General features: G+C 30.9%; 1 long non-coding RNA gene across 1 annotated transcript; it reads left to right on the top strand.

Annotated features, from left to right (window-relative positions):
• The first annotated feature begins 5,815 nt into the window (after nucleotides 1-5,815).
• LOC148627364 (uncharacterized) lies at nucleotides 5,816-9,483 on the top strand. The gene is made up of 3 exons (XR_015919309.1): nucleotides 5,816-6,196; nucleotides 8,605-8,740; nucleotides 9,393-9,483. It is a non-coding gene; the product is annotated as an uncharacterized LOC148627364 (long non-coding RNA).
• Nucleotides 9,484-20,556: the final 11,073 nt, after the last annotated feature.

Genomic DNA, 20,556 nt, shown 5'->3' with positions numbered 1-20,556 from the left:
AAGTAAATGTAGACTATGGTCCATTTGAGAGATTTGTCTTTTATCACTCATTTATAGCCCTCAGAGGACTAAATGATTGACTCACCAATGTATTATGGTAAAAGAGCCATTTTATATATTAATCAATAATACCAAATCTTTGACCAAATTGATAAAACCACTTTTTTAACACCAGTGAATGAGTCTCCATAGTTTTCTTGACTACTTTCAGTTTACAAATGGGAAATCAAGAAAGCTTTATAGAACACATCAGCATGTGATGATTCAACAGTAAGCCTAAATATATGTCTTACAAAAACATTTCATAATACAATCTAGATGGACATAAGTAAAGATTAATCTCAAAATAAAAATCACAAAGCTAAAGTTCCTGTTTATCTTCTTAAGTGCTAAAATCCAGGCTTTTTCTACATAGTCATGCAGTTATACATGTGAATTTGGTTGCATTGAAATTAGCAGAAGACATTTTATGAAATCTGTCTTTTATTCCTTTAATTACAATACACTAACATTCCATATGGAAAACAAGTCTGTGATTTAATCTCTCTTTTATTCAGACCATAGGCTCAGACGAAATTACTATCACAGCATTTATCACCATTAAAATTAAGTTGGAAGATTATTGCACAAATTGTAACTTTGATGAAAAATTCAAGGAAAATTGTGTAAGACTTGAAAGTTTTTATTTTCTAATGTATTCACCCTGTTTAACAAATCAGACTGATAAAAACTTCAAAACATGACAATTACCAACAGATTACTGAAGAAATCTGGATAAAACCAGTCAGCAGTTCGGTCTTGATCCTCACAGGAATACCCTTTTAACTATAATCAGCAGAATTCAAACTTAGTTACATAATCATACACGAGTTAAAACTCTTACACAATATTTGATAATTTTTTTTTAAATCTACAATTATGCATCATTTGAAATAATATAAATGAACAGTTTTCCCATGTTCCACTATATACATTCACTTTTTATACATTTGGAATATATAACTTCACAAAAAGCCAAAAAAAAAAGACAATTCAGCAAAATCCCAAGTTACTGGTAAATGTAGGCATGTAAGCTATAAAATACTTTTTAAAAAGTTTTAAAGAAACAAAATTAAAACACTTAACTAAAATTTAATCATGGTTGAACAGATGTTATAACAAATCTTAATATAGGGGTGAGAAGACATACAATTAGAACAGACTGACAGACAGACAATTAGTACCTATTAAGATTCAGGAACAAAGGAAATAGGCATAGAAATTCTAATGAGTGGTTGACCCATGAGTTTTTTTAAATCCCCTGAAAATGCATACTGGGCATATCATAGGATAAATATATTCAAATAAACCAATTTTTTTTCTTTGAAGGCAAATGTATAAATGAACATTCTTTCTTGCAATTTACTGAAAATTAATTTTCTGGCAGCCAAAAATTTTAAAAAATTCTCACAAGTAAAAGTAATATTGTAAATATTTTGCTTTGATCATATGGCCATACTGGTAATCATCTAAAACTGTGAATAACTAAGAAAAAAAACATATTACTCATCATAGAGCAATCTACCAAAAAACATTTTTTCTGGTCAATAAAGTTCCATTGCAAACCTCATAAACCCTCATAATCTCCAATTAGTTTCATTAAGTCAGGATAATTAAGGAAAACAGGTTTTGGTTCAAAAACAGATGGTTGGGTAATGGGATAGACCATCAAAATGACCTTACTTGACCTTGGATGATTATCTATAATTTAATAATGATCTATTACTTCAGAACATTTGTTCTATCAGTTGATACTCCCATAGGTGAAGATTACAGAGTTATCTCCCCTTCTATGAAGTTTTACAAAGAAGATAAAAATCACTATCTATCTAGCAATGAAAGAATAAAACACCTGATTTTAAAATATATTGTTCCATGTGTTTGAACTAAGATCTATTTTATACACTTGAATTTTAATTACAATGCTAAGTTATCAGCCTCGCTAGCTTTCTGATAAAGCACTATGAATCTTACATAAAGTCCCAGCATACTGCTTGACTTTTTTCCTGTAACATAATTTTGAAAACCAACTGATATCTAGACCAATACTTTTTCCACACATTTCTTAACTGTGAACTTTTTCAACTCAAAATTTGTATCATCTTCTCTTGACCTTGACATATGATTATATTTCATACAGAGCCCAAACTACAATGACTTTCATTCATTAAAGTCATTAAAGACTTCCCTAAACAGTCATTTAACTGATTTGTTTTTCCCACTAGAGAGAAACATACACATCTGTCCCCTTTTTAATTAGCAAGGTACCTCCCTGAACATCCATCTGAAAGATTTGTCCCTCCCAATAGACCAAACAACATCATGCTGAATACATTCATTCATTGGATGGTCTGATTAACAAGGATATTTCATGTCAAAATATTATTGTAACTATCTCTTTGGATGTTATAGGGTAACTCTGACACAATGGATTCATAATTAGAAATGACACAAAACAAGAAATGTTGGCTGCCTCAAATGTTGATAATGAAGCCTTTTTTATATTAAGCAGTAAATTTGCTTATACCAGTCTCCTATACTAAGAATGGATATGGTGAATATGTCAAAGAGACAACAACCCCAACAGGATGAAAATTGTACGCTCATGGGTCTGTAAAGAACAAAAAGGAAACCCTTACACCATAGGGCAGTCTACAGCTGGCTCCAAATCAACATTATACAGGTACAGTGAATTCATTGCCAACATATACTCCAGCAACATAATCTGAAAGTGAAAATGAAACAATACATACCAAGGCCACAAATTTCGTAACTTGGGACAGGTGCAAAAAATTCCTACCCAGTTATTTTGTGAAAATATCAGGGAAGTCAACATTAACACATGCAGAAAAATTAATTGATCTTTAATTGATTTACATTATCACTACCAAGATCCATTACAACTTCAATGCACTTACACTGGCCTATGTATAGTTAATACAATATCAACTACATAGACAAACCATTATAAGAAGTGTGTGTTATGGTGTATTTTAAACACAATTTTGTTTAGAATGCAAAGCAGACCATCTATGGGGTATACTTGTCACAACTACTAAATGTACATGTGCAATAATTTGCTATCAACAAATTTGTTTCTTAATAGTCCACTATTGGTCCCTTTCACCATCAATAATTAATATACAATCGTACCCTTGAATTTTCCATCACTCATGCACAGCAGTAGTGTTTATTTAAGGAAGATCGATTGCAATCAATCTTTGCATTTACACTTAAAGAAAGATCAATTCAAAAATCAATCAATTCAAAACTATCTCTCAAGGTGAACTTTTTAGTGGTTGATAACTAAGTATTAAAAATTGATCATTTCATGTTAGTGGATTGCTCTTTACTCAATCAAAAGATTGAACTATTGTGGTATTACTGTTCAAAATACTTATTGACACATTCCTCCATTACTCATAAAAATATTACAAACCCAGGTATCACAGATTTGTCTTCTGCAACATCATTCACATTCCTAGAAAAGTTTAAGGTAGTTCATACCTAATATTTCTGGTTTTTCTCAAATATGACTCTGAATGTATGTACTTTAGAATTTAATGTAAAAACATAAGTCACAGAACTTGATTTTGAGATAATTTAGCCTTACTAAAGCCAATATTTTACTAAATCTTATATAAATTATGTAAGTATTTTCAATATTTCGGAAACTTCTAAAAAACTGAAAGATAAAATTACTTATAACTTTATATAAAACTCTTTAAGTTTATGACAAAAAATATGTCTGTATGATTTTGTAAGATGGCAGAAAAGAATGCTCCATGTAATAGGTTTGATCTGTGGTTTTCTGATCTAGAACTTTGACAAACTAACTTTTTTTAAAGTTATGTCTAGATATAGCAGGCTGTCATAATTAAAATATCTAAGTTGTTGAGGCATCAGGAAAATATTTTAGGCAAAGAAATATGTCATAAATTGAAATGTATTTAGCTAAATCATTCAAATTTATTCATTTCACACTTTTGTTTCCATATTATACACATAGAACTAGAAAAAAAACAATGATTTAACAAAATTATTCTCAATGATTAACTTAAGATAATCAAAACATACCCCTTTAGCAACAGAAACAATGATCGAAACATACCCCTTTAGCAATAGAAACAATACCTTATGGCCTTCTTTATATAATAGTAAGCTTATACTTTGATGTTACATGTACTCTGTGCATGGTTTATAGGGTACCAATACTCATGGGTTATGTGTCTCTTAATTTCCTATTATTTTGTTATTGAAAACTACATGTACTTTTCATGAGGAACCTATTCTTATTAATTCTATTGTCAAGTCAAACTTCTCATAAAACAAATAAGAGTAATTGCAGTATAAAATTGTACTGTGTATGAATAATCAACATTTCAAGGTGTAAAACAAGTAATCCTTCAACAAAAGAGCAACCTAGAAGCAATTACTGGAAAAAATGTCCATCAAATGTATTTATTACCCTTGTTTGAACAAGATAATCAATGTTCCTGGACATGACATTAAAGTACATCTAATGATTTAATTCAAAAGAACCCTTAAGCACCCGAAAAGCTGTAAATATCTCTAGCCAGTATTAATGTGATAGAAAAACTCACAAAACCCAGCAGAAACAAATAGCTAACGTCTGCCACAGAATGGGGAACATCCATTAATCAATTAACATACTATAAATTACATTCTAGACTGCAGTCAAAATATAATACATATTCTGCCAAATTTCTTACAAAGATTAATGTAAAAAAATTACAGAATTCTTATATTTCAGATTTGGTTCAATTCTCCAGATAATATTCAAGTTTCAATTTTTCAAGATATTTTTTGTAGATTATGAATTCTCAAAGCACCTACAATTCATCTTATCAAATGAAGCAGTTAAATTTAAGTCCAATTCTTTTATTAATCATAATTATGAAGGTCTTTCTCTTACAATCTGCTAAAACCTATCTAAAACACATTGCTTTTATTTCAGTAAAAATTTGAAATATGAATACTATATCCAATATTTCATTTCAATTACATGTAGTAAGATGAAATACAATGCCTTGTTTATCATCCAAGCTTTTTGTCTGAATTTTGCAAGAATCTTTACTACAAAGGCTAAGGAATGATTAGAAAACTTGAAATTCAAAGCAAGTTGTAGCTTGTTTAAATTAACATTCTTTAAATTTCCTATTCTTTTTTCTGTTCTAGATATCCTTGCAGCATAAAAGACAGCAATCCTGGAAATCACAAGATAGAGCTAACAATAAATACCATAAGAAAGACAATTGACTCAGCATGTTACTGATGACATTTCAATAGATTTCTATTTAAATTATCTCCATACAGACTTACACCTTATAAGATACCAGAGACTACAAACCAAATAACAGCTATCCAACTGCTTTTCTTAACATGCAAAGCATGTTTCTGATTAAAACAATTGGTACTGCTACGGAAATTTCCTGATCAAATTTATAGAACATTTCAAAAGCTCGGATAAAGTTATTGATCAAAATACAAACCTTTAATTCATTTAATAATGCAATCAAATTAAAAACAATGTTCCATTAGTGGACAGACTTCCCGTTATAATTCCAAAACTTGGCACGTACAGCCTGTAGGCAAAAATTCAAACTTCTTTCCTAATCAAATGGACTTTGTGGCCTTTTAATGGATATGCAAACTTGTTATCATGTTGCCACATGATAATTACAACAAAAACGAATGATCAAATTTACATAAAATCCTCTCATGCGCACTATACTTCAAATCTAAGCATGTCAAGTATGAAATTTCATACGGACAATGATTATAGTCGTAAAAATAACATGAAAACATGTAATGATGTGAAATCTTCCTCTTCAGAACTCTTGAAGATAACATGGAAAGGGTTGATGTTAATCCAAACGGGACGTGAACTTGGTTGCTTGGGGCATGAAAAGTGAAAATTTGAAGTAGAAAAAAACTGTTTTGGATTATGAAAAACAGAATGCATACAAATTTATAACTACACAAAATGGATGTTACTAATAGATGAATAAATTTACACATACTGTAGCATATAAAAGTAAAACAGACATTTACCATTGGCAAATTTCACAATTGGCAGATTCAATCAATAATAGATCAATGGATTAGACAGCGCAGTTCTAAGGTTTTTTGAACAGTGAGTAATACAGTTAATTTCTGGGAACAGACTTGGTCTTCCTGTGATTAAATGACAAATTGGTCAATTGAAAAGGAGTTGTTAACTTTCTATCAAATTTAGATTTAAAAATTTATGAAATGATTAAAAGTTTAAATCTTGTTAATTGTCCAGTTGATTCATGAGGTAATGGTCATTCAATCAAGACTAAATCAATTTACTGAAGTTAACTATATCAGTTGCTGTAGTTACAGGTAGAAATTCTATATCCCACTCAGAACTGGTCATCAATAGAAAGCATTAACCCAAAATTTCAAAGTGTCTTATGGGATGAAAACAAGCCATATCGCATATTAGAACCCACTGAATTCAACCACTACACAATATTAATTAAACACTGTGATTATTTCTTTGAGAGGAATTAAACTATTTCAATCAAAACCTTCATTAGTTTGTTAGCAATATATCAGTGTTGTATATACTTCTAAGCTGTAGTATCAGCAAGCCAAGTTGGATAAAACAAGGTCAACCTTAGCTTTTTTAACCCTATGTACTCCTTCTTGTAACTTCCTTTTCTTCAGTTGTACCAATTTCAATTATTTCTAAAACAGATCATGTAAATACTAATTTGCTTGTGGCTATATCATTATTATTAAATTCTAAATATCAAACTTGCCACAAAGTCAACCTTATTCAAACAGTTAACGAATTTCAATCTAGTTCTGCAAACATTAGGCATCTAATCAAATCCTTTAATGTAAAATCTTGATTGTCAAAAATTAGTGCTATCCTAAACAAATTTTCCTTAAAAGCATAGAGCTAGCTTCTTCACCATTAATCTCAATCTTTATTTCCATAAGATGAAATAGAAACTTCTACGCTACATTTGACGAAATGAAATCTTAATATTGAATGATAGAAAAACTGGAGATTAAAAGAATCAGAGAGGGTGTGAAAAAAACGTAAATCAGAATTGTAGATGCCAAACAATGTTTGATTAAGACTTGATGAATTCGTCCACTTGACAATATCACGAAGGTGGAGTGTAAATATTACTCTGAATCGGTTGTGATTTACATGTTTTCTTTTCTCCGTATACTGAATTACACCAAGGAGTTTATTCAATTATCGCCTGCGTTTCTGCGTTATAGATTAGTTAGTGACATATTAAGCTTTCATGATGTCTTATAAACAAATTACTCAGAAAATATTAAATGTAAATTTATTGATGACGACTCATTTACATTCACTCACGTCATGTTGTAATTTTCCAAATTCTGTGAATTCTATAATTATTGATGAAAATTCTATCCACATCAGTTTTAAATGATTCAGATTGATGTTAAATTCCAGTAATAGCTTGTCATTCAATATTTAAAAGTTTTAATCAAATTTAGGACGTACTTTTTCAGGAATTCCACTTAACATGTCGAACCAATCTTTACCATTCAGAAAACATGTTACTTCCATTTTTAAATTTTAATCCAACAATGACAACCGACAAAAATTTGATTTCTACATTTCTTTAGAATATTCCAAGGATACTTATCACAAGTATGTAAAAAATAATGGACAAGTGCACAAGTACTTAACCATCAAAAATTCAATGTAAAAGTAAAATGGAAGTACTTGTATTGGAAATTTATTTTCTAGTTTTTTAATAAAGCTGCTCATTGTAAAAAAAAATATTTTAAAACTTTAAAACAGGCATAAGAAAAAAAATCAACAAAGATAAAAAAAAATGAAGTTTGTTCTTAGCTTTCTTAATATAAATAACACAGAATAAAATCTTAGCATAAGAAGAGATGTAAGGATTCATATCAAAGCAAAAATCAGGGGAAATATTTTGACAGCGAGTATGGTAATATAGTTAACTTCAGGGAATAGAGTTAGGCATGACAATCACCTGATAAACTTCCTAATAAGTAGCTTTATACTTTCTATCAAACTTTGCATAAAAAAACTATTGAATATTTTAACCTCCATCAGGAGTGGTCACTCAATCAAGGAAAGAGTCACTTCATAGTAAACTATATTACATGCTGTAAAAGGCTATTCCCTATGGTTGAAAAATATCAGTGTTAGAGAAAAAAACTCCCTATTTATTTTCACCATTGACTCTTGCTATCTGAGTAACAGCAAAAAATCCTGATTCAATAACTAAAACGTTAAACAATTTATTTGCACATGTCAATGCAGATCCAAAAAAGACTAAATCAAATATGATGTCATCACATCGACCAATCATTCAATATGACAAGCAGATCAAGGTGGTTCAATAACAGTCAAATAAAAAGTCTGACAGGCAGATCAAGAGGGCCCTTCCTCATTTAAAGTAGTAAACCCTTCCAATAATAAAATCTAAAGTTGAGAGTATAATGTCAATATATGTACTAGTATATCTAATATCTTTTCTTTATTTAACCCAGAATGGAAGGTTTCTTCAGTTGAAAGTTTGTCTCTAAATCTACTACAGTTTTCAAGATAGAAGTCAAAACATTTGTACATTTTAAAGAGGAATCACTCCTATAAGAAGTTGACATATGACTTTGATCCCAAGAAGATGTAAGTAGAGCTCTTTGATAAAAACTAGAAGCCCTGTTTGTCACAGGAGCCCCCACGTCATTTGTTAGTACATGTAGTATTTTTTTTTAATAAATCAAATGTGTCTGTAAGACACTAATGATGCCCCCGCTCTTATTAAGAACATATTTATATTTGTATGAAGATGTGGTTTGCAGATTCAGAAATGTTATGTACTGTTGGTTGATGCATTAAATATTTGCTAAGCACTGCAAAAATACTTGTAATGAGAAAAAGAGGACTGACGGATGGACTGACAGACACATAAAAAAATGTTAATACTCCTAATAATAATTGTTTGGGGTATATTTCTGACAAAAATTACAAAGTCCAACTAACATCCAATTCCATAACATTCCAAATTCCAACTACGACCCAGTTCCGTAAAACTCTAAAAAATCAAAATCCTATGACCTTGCACACCATCATTATGTGTAGAAATATCCTGCAAAAATATTTTAAATGTAGTTCAAAAACTACAAGAGGAGATAGCCGGACAAGCCATATAGTCCTATTTCTGATGAAAATGATTAAGTGTAACTATCACCATTTACAGTATTATTTCATGAAAATCAAAATCCTTTTACCCTACACACCTTCATCACGTGTATAAATATCATGTAAAATATTTTAGATGTAGTTCAAAAACTGTACGAGGAGATAGCCGGACAAGCCATGATCATGTGTAATCCGGATGAATGGAAGGACGAACAGGCGCACAGGGGTAAATTAATATGCCCCCAACTGCTTGTCATGGGGGCATAAAAACAACACAAAACTGACCTTTTTCAATCAATTCTCTCCTTGCTAAATATTCAATAATACCATTCTAATGAAAAGAAATGTATCTAAAAGAGAAACAAATTTAATTTTTGTAATTAGGCTACTTAATTTAAATATGAGCCAAAAAAATCATGTAAAAGTTTATAATATGTCAATCATCAGCTCAAATTAGTTACTCAACAACAATATACTTACCGTGGAAGTTCTATTGTTCAAGAGGTCTTATTTTGTGGTTTTTCGTGGATTTGGTTAACCACAAAATTTGCTTCCAAACAAAAAGAAAATTTCCAATACATCTTTAAAATGGATTTGTCAAATCCACAAATTCACAAATATACAAACTAACATTTATTCCCTAAACCATGAAAATCAGTACCCATGAATAAACGTACTTTCACAATAATTTAGTTCTTCTTAAATCCATATTAGTACAGTTATTCAAAAAATATATTATAATCATTATTTGATGGTTAACACTGTTACATACATTTAAAAAACCTATCACTCAACAAAAGAAATTAAATAGTATACAATGTACTATAAATCGAGATATGAATATATTTGTTCGAATTCTTTTACATCATTTTTAAGTAAAAAAAAATGTAAAAACTTCTTTTGATATGCTTACAGCACTCAAAGTCCAGTGAGACAACATTTTTTTTTGGCAAAACCATTTATCATCAAGTTATTGGAATTCCCAAGGGGACCAATTGTGCACCACTTATTGTGGATCTCTCTCTGTACTGTTACAAATCACAATTTATGGGTAGAATAAATAAAGACCCTTCCAAACAACATTTGGTAGAAAAAATTAATAACACTTTTACATATGTGGACAATATTTTGGCTCTAGACAATGATGACTTCAACATTTATACTAAAGTATACTAAAGATATATATCCTGTAGAACTGTCTTTGAATAAAGAAAACATTGAAAATAAAGAATGTCCATTTCTTGTATTGATGTACCATGATTCTAAACCCCACATGGGAAGAATTGGGATTGATTTTACACACGATAGGGACAAAACTTTTTGTAGGTTTAAATTGGTCTGGTGCTGGCATGTCATTTAACTATTAGTAGTCCTTAGTTTGTACATTTGTGTAATTTACATTCAGTTTCTTTAATTTCATTGTAACAAAGGACTCAGAACCTTTTGAACTGATTTTTAGGTATGTTTAATTGTGTAACATTTTTTTTCAAAGTGGCCAGATTTAAGGGGGAAGGGTTGTGATCACACCATAGTACTTTAACTGTGCCACATTTATGTGCCTGTCCCGAGTCAGGAATTTCTGGCCTTTGTTTGTCTTGTTTTGTTTTCCCTTAAGTTTACTTTTATGTTACTTGAGTATGTAGGGGCCCCTCTTTTACTGTACCGGTATATAATGATGTTTTGGAGCCAGCCGCAGTCTGCTCTGTGGTATGAGGGTTTCCTCGTCGTTCATTGAAGACCAATGGGAAGCCTTGGGCTGACATTTTCATCTCGGTTATAAGTCATTGCTGAAACTTTACTTCTCAATAACTAATGTTACAACAAAAACATGAACTTGCATACAATGTCTTAAAAGGTAAATCCTCATGTGGTAGTGCAGCCACCAAAATCCTTTATATTATAACATATGTATCATATATATAAATCCACACACCATATTTGAAATCAATTTGTCCAGTGGCAGCACAAATGTTTCTGATTAAAATCTTAAGAACCACAAAATAGAAATTGATATTGGACAACAACCAAAACTGCTTACAATCTATATCCAATCTATATAAAGGCTCATACCAAGCAATCCATCCACTGGGAGTTGAGAAAATTTCAACAAAATTTGGATGGACATTTCAACAGGCAGAAAGACGTCCCGACAGTGAAAGCGATTCCAATATAAAACACACTCATAAAGTGGGTATATGATACATGCCCTAGTTATAAGTATAAAATTTCATCCCTGGACAGAGCTACCTTTTCTTTTTAGCAGGTATCTTGTTAACACTTTTGCAGCTCACGTAAAACTCATTTTACCAGAACATTGTAATTATATGCTTTAAAAAGCTAATTAATGACTTATACTTATAAATTAGGAAAAAAACGTGTTTTTGTTGGTCCTTTTCATTCAAAACTAGGAAGCTAACAAAAGAAAACTCTGGCAAATTTCAGGTAACTACTGGCGTATATTTGATAAGCAGCCCCTGCTTCCAAATATGATCTGAGCAAATGGGTGGGTACTCCTCACCCATGCTCCTAGATGGAGCAAGTAAAATTTATACAATTAATTTTTGTGTTTTGAGTTTGCTATATATTTTTGTTGTTAGGGAACTACATGTACCATTTGATTTTTATGGGGGTGATAGGATTAAATTTGAAATAAAATAGCAAAATAGACCATATGGAAAAAATGAGAAGATGGGATAATTTATTGTCCTAGCTAATATTGTATTGTTTATTGTAGAAAACAGCAAAATCTATACTTCCTCAAAATAAAAAACAGGATAGAAAATTTCATTCTATCCCCTACTCCCCCCTAAAAATCAAATAGTTGCTCCCATAGACCTGGTATTCTTGACTCTGTCTGTACATATACTGTTTGGTCTATGGTATCATAGACATTTATTGTGTTGGAAGTATGATTCATAATAGTCAGACTCGCTCCTTTGACATTCTTACCGAACCTGATGTATTACAGTTCATTTCTAAATACAATATCAAGTCACCAGTAATATAAATGTTATTTCTCGATTCCGTCTAAAGTGATTTTCCTTCTGACAATCAAGATTATACGATATTAGCTATAAAGTATCTCCAACAATCAAAATTCGGCATTGCTTCCGTCAATTGAACGTCCAATATTAAATAATATCATTTCATCGTGATATGGATCCATTAGCTTTACAAAGGAATTTATTCAAGCACAAAAAACATCTAGAAAATTCATTTCTAAGGCATATCTCCCCTATCATACCATCTTAGTGGTATGCCATATCTTATCAGAATGAAGATCTTGATTTGGAAGAAATAATTTTGGATGAGCTTAAGATTCAATTTCCATCTAATATCAAAAGACAAATCATTGCAGTACAAAAAGCCATAAATCATTAGTTTGTGTTTAATGTTACAATATTTTTATTTAATTCTTTTCTTTTAATTATCTCATACTAATCATTTAAAAAGTTACTGCAAATAAATATTGCGGAGGTGAAAATGAAAGAGTGTATTGCATATCATTACAAAGTCCCCTTCCAGAAAAAAAATGTCTGTTAAAGTGAAAAGAATGCAAACTACATGCAAATTTTGTTTACTAAAAAGTGCAGAAAATGTCAAGTCCAAGGGCCATAACTCAGAACAAAATCAATAGACCTGAACAATTTACAAACTTATTCTATAACTTGCCATGGTAAAGCAATGTACTAAATATCATTCGAATATCTGCAAGCATGACAAGCTTCAAGTCTGAATTAATATCAATAAAGTCCAAGGGCCATAACTCAGCAAAAAAAAAAATGAACAGAATGGAAAATTTTTCAACCCTGATCTGTAACTTGCCATTGTAAAGCAATGTACCAAAATATTTAATAAATATCTACAAGCATGACAAAAAAAAGTGTGACAGACAGACAGACAGAATACAAATGGCGAATAGTAACTAACAATCAGTCAAATCAAGTATATGTACCTTTTTCAGCTCTATTAACTAAAACTACGTAGGTTAATTTCTTCATTTTTACAGTAATTTTGCACAAAATTTTTGATTTTTTTTCCACTAAAGACAGGTTTAATCACAGGAACCAACTCAGCCCCTCAGGTTCACCACCGAAAAGAGGCAATTCATAATATATTTGACTGTCTGTACGTATTCAACTCATGTCAATCAACAAACATCTATATATTTTGCAATTCAAATCGAAACTATACATATTTTTGCAGTGTTATTAATGTTTGCTACATTATACAAGATGTAAAACTCATTTTTATGTCCATATTGGGGCCTATCACAACTTTATAGTGTGAAGTTCAATGTCTGATGACCAAGTAGGGATCTCTGAACTCTCATTATAGCTTGCTGTTGGTGTTATATCACTTTACAACATTGCTATACCTCAGCATAGAACACTATTGCTATAAATCCAACCAACATTAATAAAAACAAAGCAAGTGTTACAGAAAGTAAATACAGTATCACTGTCCCATTTGTGAGCAAGATCAGAGACCAATATCTAATTCTAATACCATTATTAATTAAAGCTCAGAAATATCTTTTTTGTCATTAACTACTCAATAAGTTTGCAATTTCATGAAATCAAGATTTTGCGCAATAAAAAAATGGAAATTTACACTATAATGGATAAATTTATTCTCTGCATATTTGCTGTAGAAATATTAATTTGTCTCAAATTAATTTTATCTGCATTTAATTCTGATGCACGAAATGAAAACTCGATATAATTGGTCATAAATGAGCTTAGGGAATGCAAATTAAAGCATTCAATTTTCATGCATGTTATTGAGACATAGAATTAATTTCTTAAATTTAACAGATAAATATAAAAATCTTGTGATTTAGTTTGTAACAGGAAGAATAATAGATTTATTCCAACAAACATCTATTGGATTTGATAATTTATACATAAATTATACTATAAATTATACAACAGAGAGATTTCTGTATTTTAATTTTTTTTCAAAGGTGAAGGCATGTTAAAAAAGTAAATTAAAAACCTTGTTCATTAAAATGAATCCAAAAAGTAAAGCCACCAACTCAAACAGTTTCTAAAGAAGTATGAGTAGATATGTGTCAATTTAGTAAAAGAAAACACTATGGTTTGAATAAGGAGCAGAATATTAATGATCCATAGACTACATCGTTCGAAACCCATGGCTGATTCCAATGCGTAACTTTCTCCATTCACACTGGAATCAGCCGTGGGTTTTCAACGATAAAGAACAAAGGTTATACAAAGAAAACAGAAAAAGAAAACTGACCAAACACAATAAGTTACTAAACACGAGGCTCCCAGGAGCCTGAATCGCTCACCTCGTTGAATTTTGCCTTTCAAAGGCAATAAATTTAACAAGAAGTTGTCCAACAATTTTAACTCAAGAAGTCTTTGGTAGGACTTATCATAAGATCCTTTCAACAATTGTAAGTTTCTTTTAATCTACCATAATTTTAAAGATATTGACTGAAAACTGTTAATCAAAAGTCATTTTTCCCCTTTCAAGGGCAATAACTCTTACAAGGAGTCATCTGACAACTTTTATCCCTGAAGACTTTTGTAGCCCTCATAATATGGATCATTTCAAGTATTGAAAGAATTTAGCTAAACCTAATGGTTTAGGAGATATGTGTGAAAAACTGTCTCACCCCTATGTTTTATTTTTAGTAACGGTGTCTATGTTTTTCAACGAATCAAAGATACCCACATCAGTTCTATGCAGAATACCTCAAGGAACATTCATACCAAGTTTGGTTCTAATTAGTCAAGAAGTTTCAGGGGAGAAGAGTTTTATATAATTGTTAATGACGACGACGACAGACAATGATGACAGACTTCAAGTGATGGTAATAGCTCACCTGGCCTTTGGCAAGGTGAGATAAAAAGTACATTCAGAATCTAAAGACTGAATGAGCAACCTGAACTTTTCTTATGACAGGGAGTAGGGAGCAGGTGCAACGGTAGGGTAAGCTTCCTCTGCTTTGCCAGAAACAGAAGTGTATGTTCCCATTACATGATAAACATAGATTTCAGAGTGTATTGAGCAATTCATTTATTTTTTTACGGATCTACATGTTTTGTTAGATAGGAAGGTAATATTATAGCTAATTAATTATATTAAACCTTCACCATCACAGGACTAACCTATCAGGATCATACAATGAAAAACACCATATTATCAAAATTATTGTCTTCCGTTTTCTATTCAGGCTTGGATTACACTAAAATTGACAGTCACTTCTAACTTCTCTAATTCTCAACTTAAAACATTTTTTAATCAGAACGAATGTTGAGTTCGATATGTTCACTATGGTGAACAGAGTAACTAAATCTATACATTGAGATTAAGAATGAAAGACCATTTCTTTTATAAGCACTGTCCTGAATGAGCCTGGTTTAGATTTTTTTGGACCTGGTTTCAATAACGCAAGATGGCAGACAGGCACTTTGACGAAAGGTACAAGTCTTATATATCTTTCTAGTACGACTTTATGCATACTTGTAACTGCTTAAAATTGTAACACACAAACAGCAATGACATTCTAAATTACTAACAATCCTCATATACGGATGAAAATGCCTTTAATCTCAACAGAACATTGATTGAAATCTTGTTTATTGTGAAAAAAAATGAAATCAAGCAGAGGGTCGAGCATTCTTTCCATCATTTCATCTTATAAGTGTCATCTTGTGTTATCAAAACCAGGTCCAAGAAAAACCTAAACCGGGCTAGTTCAGGACAGTGATAAAATACTTAATTAAAAGCAAAACCTGTCCATGTGAAAATGTAGAAACAGCCAACCACTTCATTGGAGAATGTCCAAATCATAACGATTTAAGGCAAAAGGATCTTAAGAACAATTTGATGATCTATGTACTTGTACACTGAATTTTGGGAATCGTTAAATAATCATATCAGAAAACATACAAATTCAGAATTTCAGATACCAGTTACCTAAAGATGAATATCAAGAGAACTTATTGTTTTTGTTATTAGTTCTATTTAGAAAAAAAAATTCTCAACATTTCTACTATTCCACATGGGATTGTAAACAGTGGTGAAAGTTTCAAGACAATTCTATGAATGAATAGTTAAGCTGGTAATTTTATCTTTCCTGTAGAAGGGAGACAACTTTGTACCACATTATTCTTGTACATATATCTGAATCCAAAAATCTAAATGCTTGTTTTTAATGTTATAGTGCTGTTCTTCAAAATAAACATAAGTAATTTAAAAATATTCTTGTATTCATAGATCATGAAAAATATAACAATTTTCATTAAAAATTATTCAAAAACTCATTTATAGAATGGCATTATTGTAATAAAATTGATGACATTTTATTTTGTGTAGCCTGAAACATTTGATAGATAATGAAAAAAAAGGAAACTTTCAATTGCACAGTTAAGTAATAAGATTGATACAACTGATGACATTTTGTTCATGTTGATAGACAATGTGGAAAAGGGAATATTTTAAATAACATTCATAAAATGAAATTAACAAAGTAAATGAAGTTAATTTCTTGTAGCCTAAAAATCTGATATAAAAAAACATTTTTTAAAGGTATTTTGCTGAAGACAGACTAGTGCGGTGGTATCCCGGGGGGTTCTTGAGTTGGATTTGCTCTTATAGGAACATTTTTGTTGACTTTCAACTAAATTGAGGCAAAAATGAGCAAATATTACCCTAGAACCCCTGCTTTTCAAAATCTCTGGATCAGCACCATCTTCAATCTTTTATTACAAAATTCTACAACTTGGAGACTAAAGCGAGAGAGAATTGATTCACAAAGATCTATATACCAAAAGGGTAATGGCCCTGATGAATCGGTTTTATATACCATGGAAATCATCTGATACTGTCAACAGGGGACTTGGTTATTAGACATATCCTTATCAATAACGTTTCTTACTTACAGCTGGAAAAATCAGTGAGACATCTCCACGACTTCTTGACACTTCCTGTCTCAAGGAAAAAGATACAGGATTCATTAATGTCATTCATATTCAGTCAGGCATCCGTATCAAATTTGTCAATGGAGAATGAATGATTTGTTTCCATTTCATAAGGGTCTAATTGTTCCATAGAAATTACCACTGGATATCAACTCTCTGGACTCTAATGGCAGTGATATACTATTATTTTCTTGTCGACATTGTAATTTATTAAACGGGATATTCCCAATACATGAAAAAACTAAATACAAAAACAAAAGACCAAGTTGTTGTTCAGATAAAACTATCAGTAGACTTTTTATATCATTGAACAATTCATTTAGTAACAATTAGGGTAAGTAAATGTCAATGGTGATTATTTCAGATCTTTGGTATAAATATTTTAGAAAGTTTTATGAAATATATCATTTCTAATTTACTTATCTGGCTAAAAAAATAAAGAGCAAATACACCTAGAGACGAATGTGGCATATCATTGATTGAGGTTTGTAAAATGTATTGTATTGTCATGTGGTTAGTGCCTGCTATGGTTTTATCCTAGGATCTTACTTTTTTATGTTCATATTAATCCATAAACTGTACATGCAGGAAATAGATTGGACAGCCGTATGTACAATGAATTTGGACTTAGTTTGAGTTAGCCTGACATGTTCAGTTTAGCAAAGTTCAAAATACATTTATAGTGTCTGGTTTAAACAGGTTTTCAGTTTATTGAGGGTTCCAATTCTTTTGATTACCTTGGTTCCCTTGATTACTCTTCCATTTTGACAGGTTGAACTATTCAAAAAATATTGTAAACAAAGTATTGATTAGTGCAAGTAAATCCCAGTTTCTCATGTTTGTATGTGTAACACAGAAACATTTATATCAGACCTTAATCTTATAACCCAATGATCTCTATACTGAACTTGTTTTCCTTTTGTAGAAGAATTCTTCCATGTTAGACAGGGATAAAATATAACAACACAGTGTTATTTAGCTGTAAATCCTTAAAGATACAGACAAAAGTCTCATTTAAACTGAAAATATGATGTCTGGAAGACATTTTGACATTATATTATGTATCTTTATTTTTGTTTGATTCCTGCTTTATTTTCTTGTCTGACTTCATATATTAATTTTCCTAGAAATTCTACTTTTTCAGACAATTAACGTCAAAACTAGGGTTAGGTTATGGTTTTAAGACAAAAAATATTGTAAGTATGTATAATTGTTTTTTTTTATCGTCACTGCAAATTGTTTGGTGTTTTGTTTTTCTATATGATCATTGTTAATGTATAGTTAGGTGTGATAAATGACCCTTAGATCAGGCTGGAAACTTGAAAACAGTAGGTATCTTACACAACAGAATTTTAATGTTACAGCACATACAATGACATGTTCTGAGGATATAATTGGTGGTCCCATTGATTCAATGTCAATCACATTGTGAACTTACTTATAGTGCTGCATACAGGTTCTAAAAAGTGCTTTTCTTACTGAAACATGGTAGAGTTTTCTGAAATTTTGCATTAATTAGAGGAGGGGTCAAAGATCAATCAATGCCAATACATTTTAATCAGTAATTTAAGTGAAATTCTATTGTAGGTATCAGAAAACAGGTAACATGTAAAGATCACATGTATAGAATTTCAAGAATTTAAATACGAACTTTTTCCGACAAAAGTTCACTTTTTTATCACTAAACAAAAATGCCTCTAAAATTGTTTGCAAATCACTTACCGACAACTTGTTCTGTTTCCAAACTTTTCGTACAACAGAAAAGCATGAATATTATTATATAAAGTAACTTACTTCTTTTTACATGATCAACACTTTAAGTGCTTTAAAGCTTTTAAGCACATAGATATTTATTTATTTGTGTTTGTTATATAATAATTGAGCACCCAACACTGTTGGTTTTGAGAACATTGGTATGAAGAACAGGATATCCATAGTCAAGACAAAGCACCATAAATACAAAAATAGTCATAAGAATAACATATAAAAATTTAAAGAATTAATTAGCAACCCAGGCTTGATGAAAAAAGGGGTTTGGACCAGGTTCATTGGTCGGATATCAATTTTAACCCCTTTTCTCTGTTTTTACTCAAGCACCCGTTAATCTGTTCTTATATGAATTATGTCATTCCAGATTTAAATGAAGGATGGAAACTCTGGCATTCTTAAAAGTTATCTAGTATATGACAATGAATAAGAGCACTACAAAGATTTTTGTAAATGGATTATTTTTTTGATTCCTAGCTTTTACAGCAACTTCGCTAGGCAAGATTATGGTCCTGCCTCTCCCTTTTTGTGAAGGGAAGGGGCAGGACCGTAATCCTTGGCTTGCAAAGATGCCTTTACAGTTGTGATAAATCCAAGATTCAGTTCAAATTTTGTTGCTATTTAGATGATAACCAATCAGAATTCAAAAAGTGAACCATAAATAGGCTCACTTATTCCTTCTTTACATGAACCAGACTTGATGTGATTGGCTGCCCAAAAATTAAAATTATGACATTGCAAACGTTCAGAACAACTTTTCAACCTTGTCAAAGAATGACAACAGAAGCAACGATACTTTCTTATAGCACAAAACACTTGCTACAACTGCTCTGTACAGTTTTTAATAATATATAGACAGTAAATAGCAAACTAGATTGTATCTACTGTTTATAAACATCTTGATCAGAGCCCTCTCTTTTTCTAATGCTCTTGATCTGCCCCTGCCCTGGACAATGATTTTTCCTTTGAACTAACATTTATAACAACTATGTTACCATTGTGTCCTATTCATATGTCTACTAGAAACAGAGTCTTTTTAGGAAAAAATATTCTAAGAACTTCTGTTGCATTCCCTAATGACAGTTTTGTGTGTTGGAATTTCTTACAATGAATCTGGTTAAGTTTAATTTGTTCAGAGCAGTGACGGATCCAGAGGTTCATAGTTCAAAATTCACAGCTACCAGAATGAATTATCAAATTTATTATGAAATCCAGCCTTGTCATGAACCCCGAGTCACATTTTTTCATTTGAGAATCCTTGGTTAAATCTTTAACATTTAACAAAAAGTCCAAGCACATAAAAACAAATACAAAAAAATCTATGTATGATTTTTGTATTAAAATAACTATCAAAAATATCATTAAGTTTATTTGCCAAAACCTAAAAATGAAAAATTACATTTGCCAATAATTTACATGTGTCTGTTCATAAAACAGCCTGGAAACTAGACAAATAGTCTTGGAAATGATTTAGTATTATACAATGTTAGTACAAGTAAAAATAATTGAAAATTTGCGACTTTAAACTCATTTTCCTAAGCTCATGTTGCAGATCAAATCCAGAATGTTGTGTTTATT

This window comes from Perna viridis, chromosome 1 (genome assembly GCF_037379345.1).
Source record: "Perna viridis isolate PV_CMFRI_1.1 ecotype Kerala chromosome 1, ASM3737934v1, whole genome shotgun sequence".
NCBI classification, from domain to species: Eukaryota; Metazoa; Mollusca; class Bivalvia; order Mytilida; family Mytilidae; genus Perna; species Perna viridis.
This window is presented reverse-complemented; position numbering and strand designations above follow the sequence as displayed.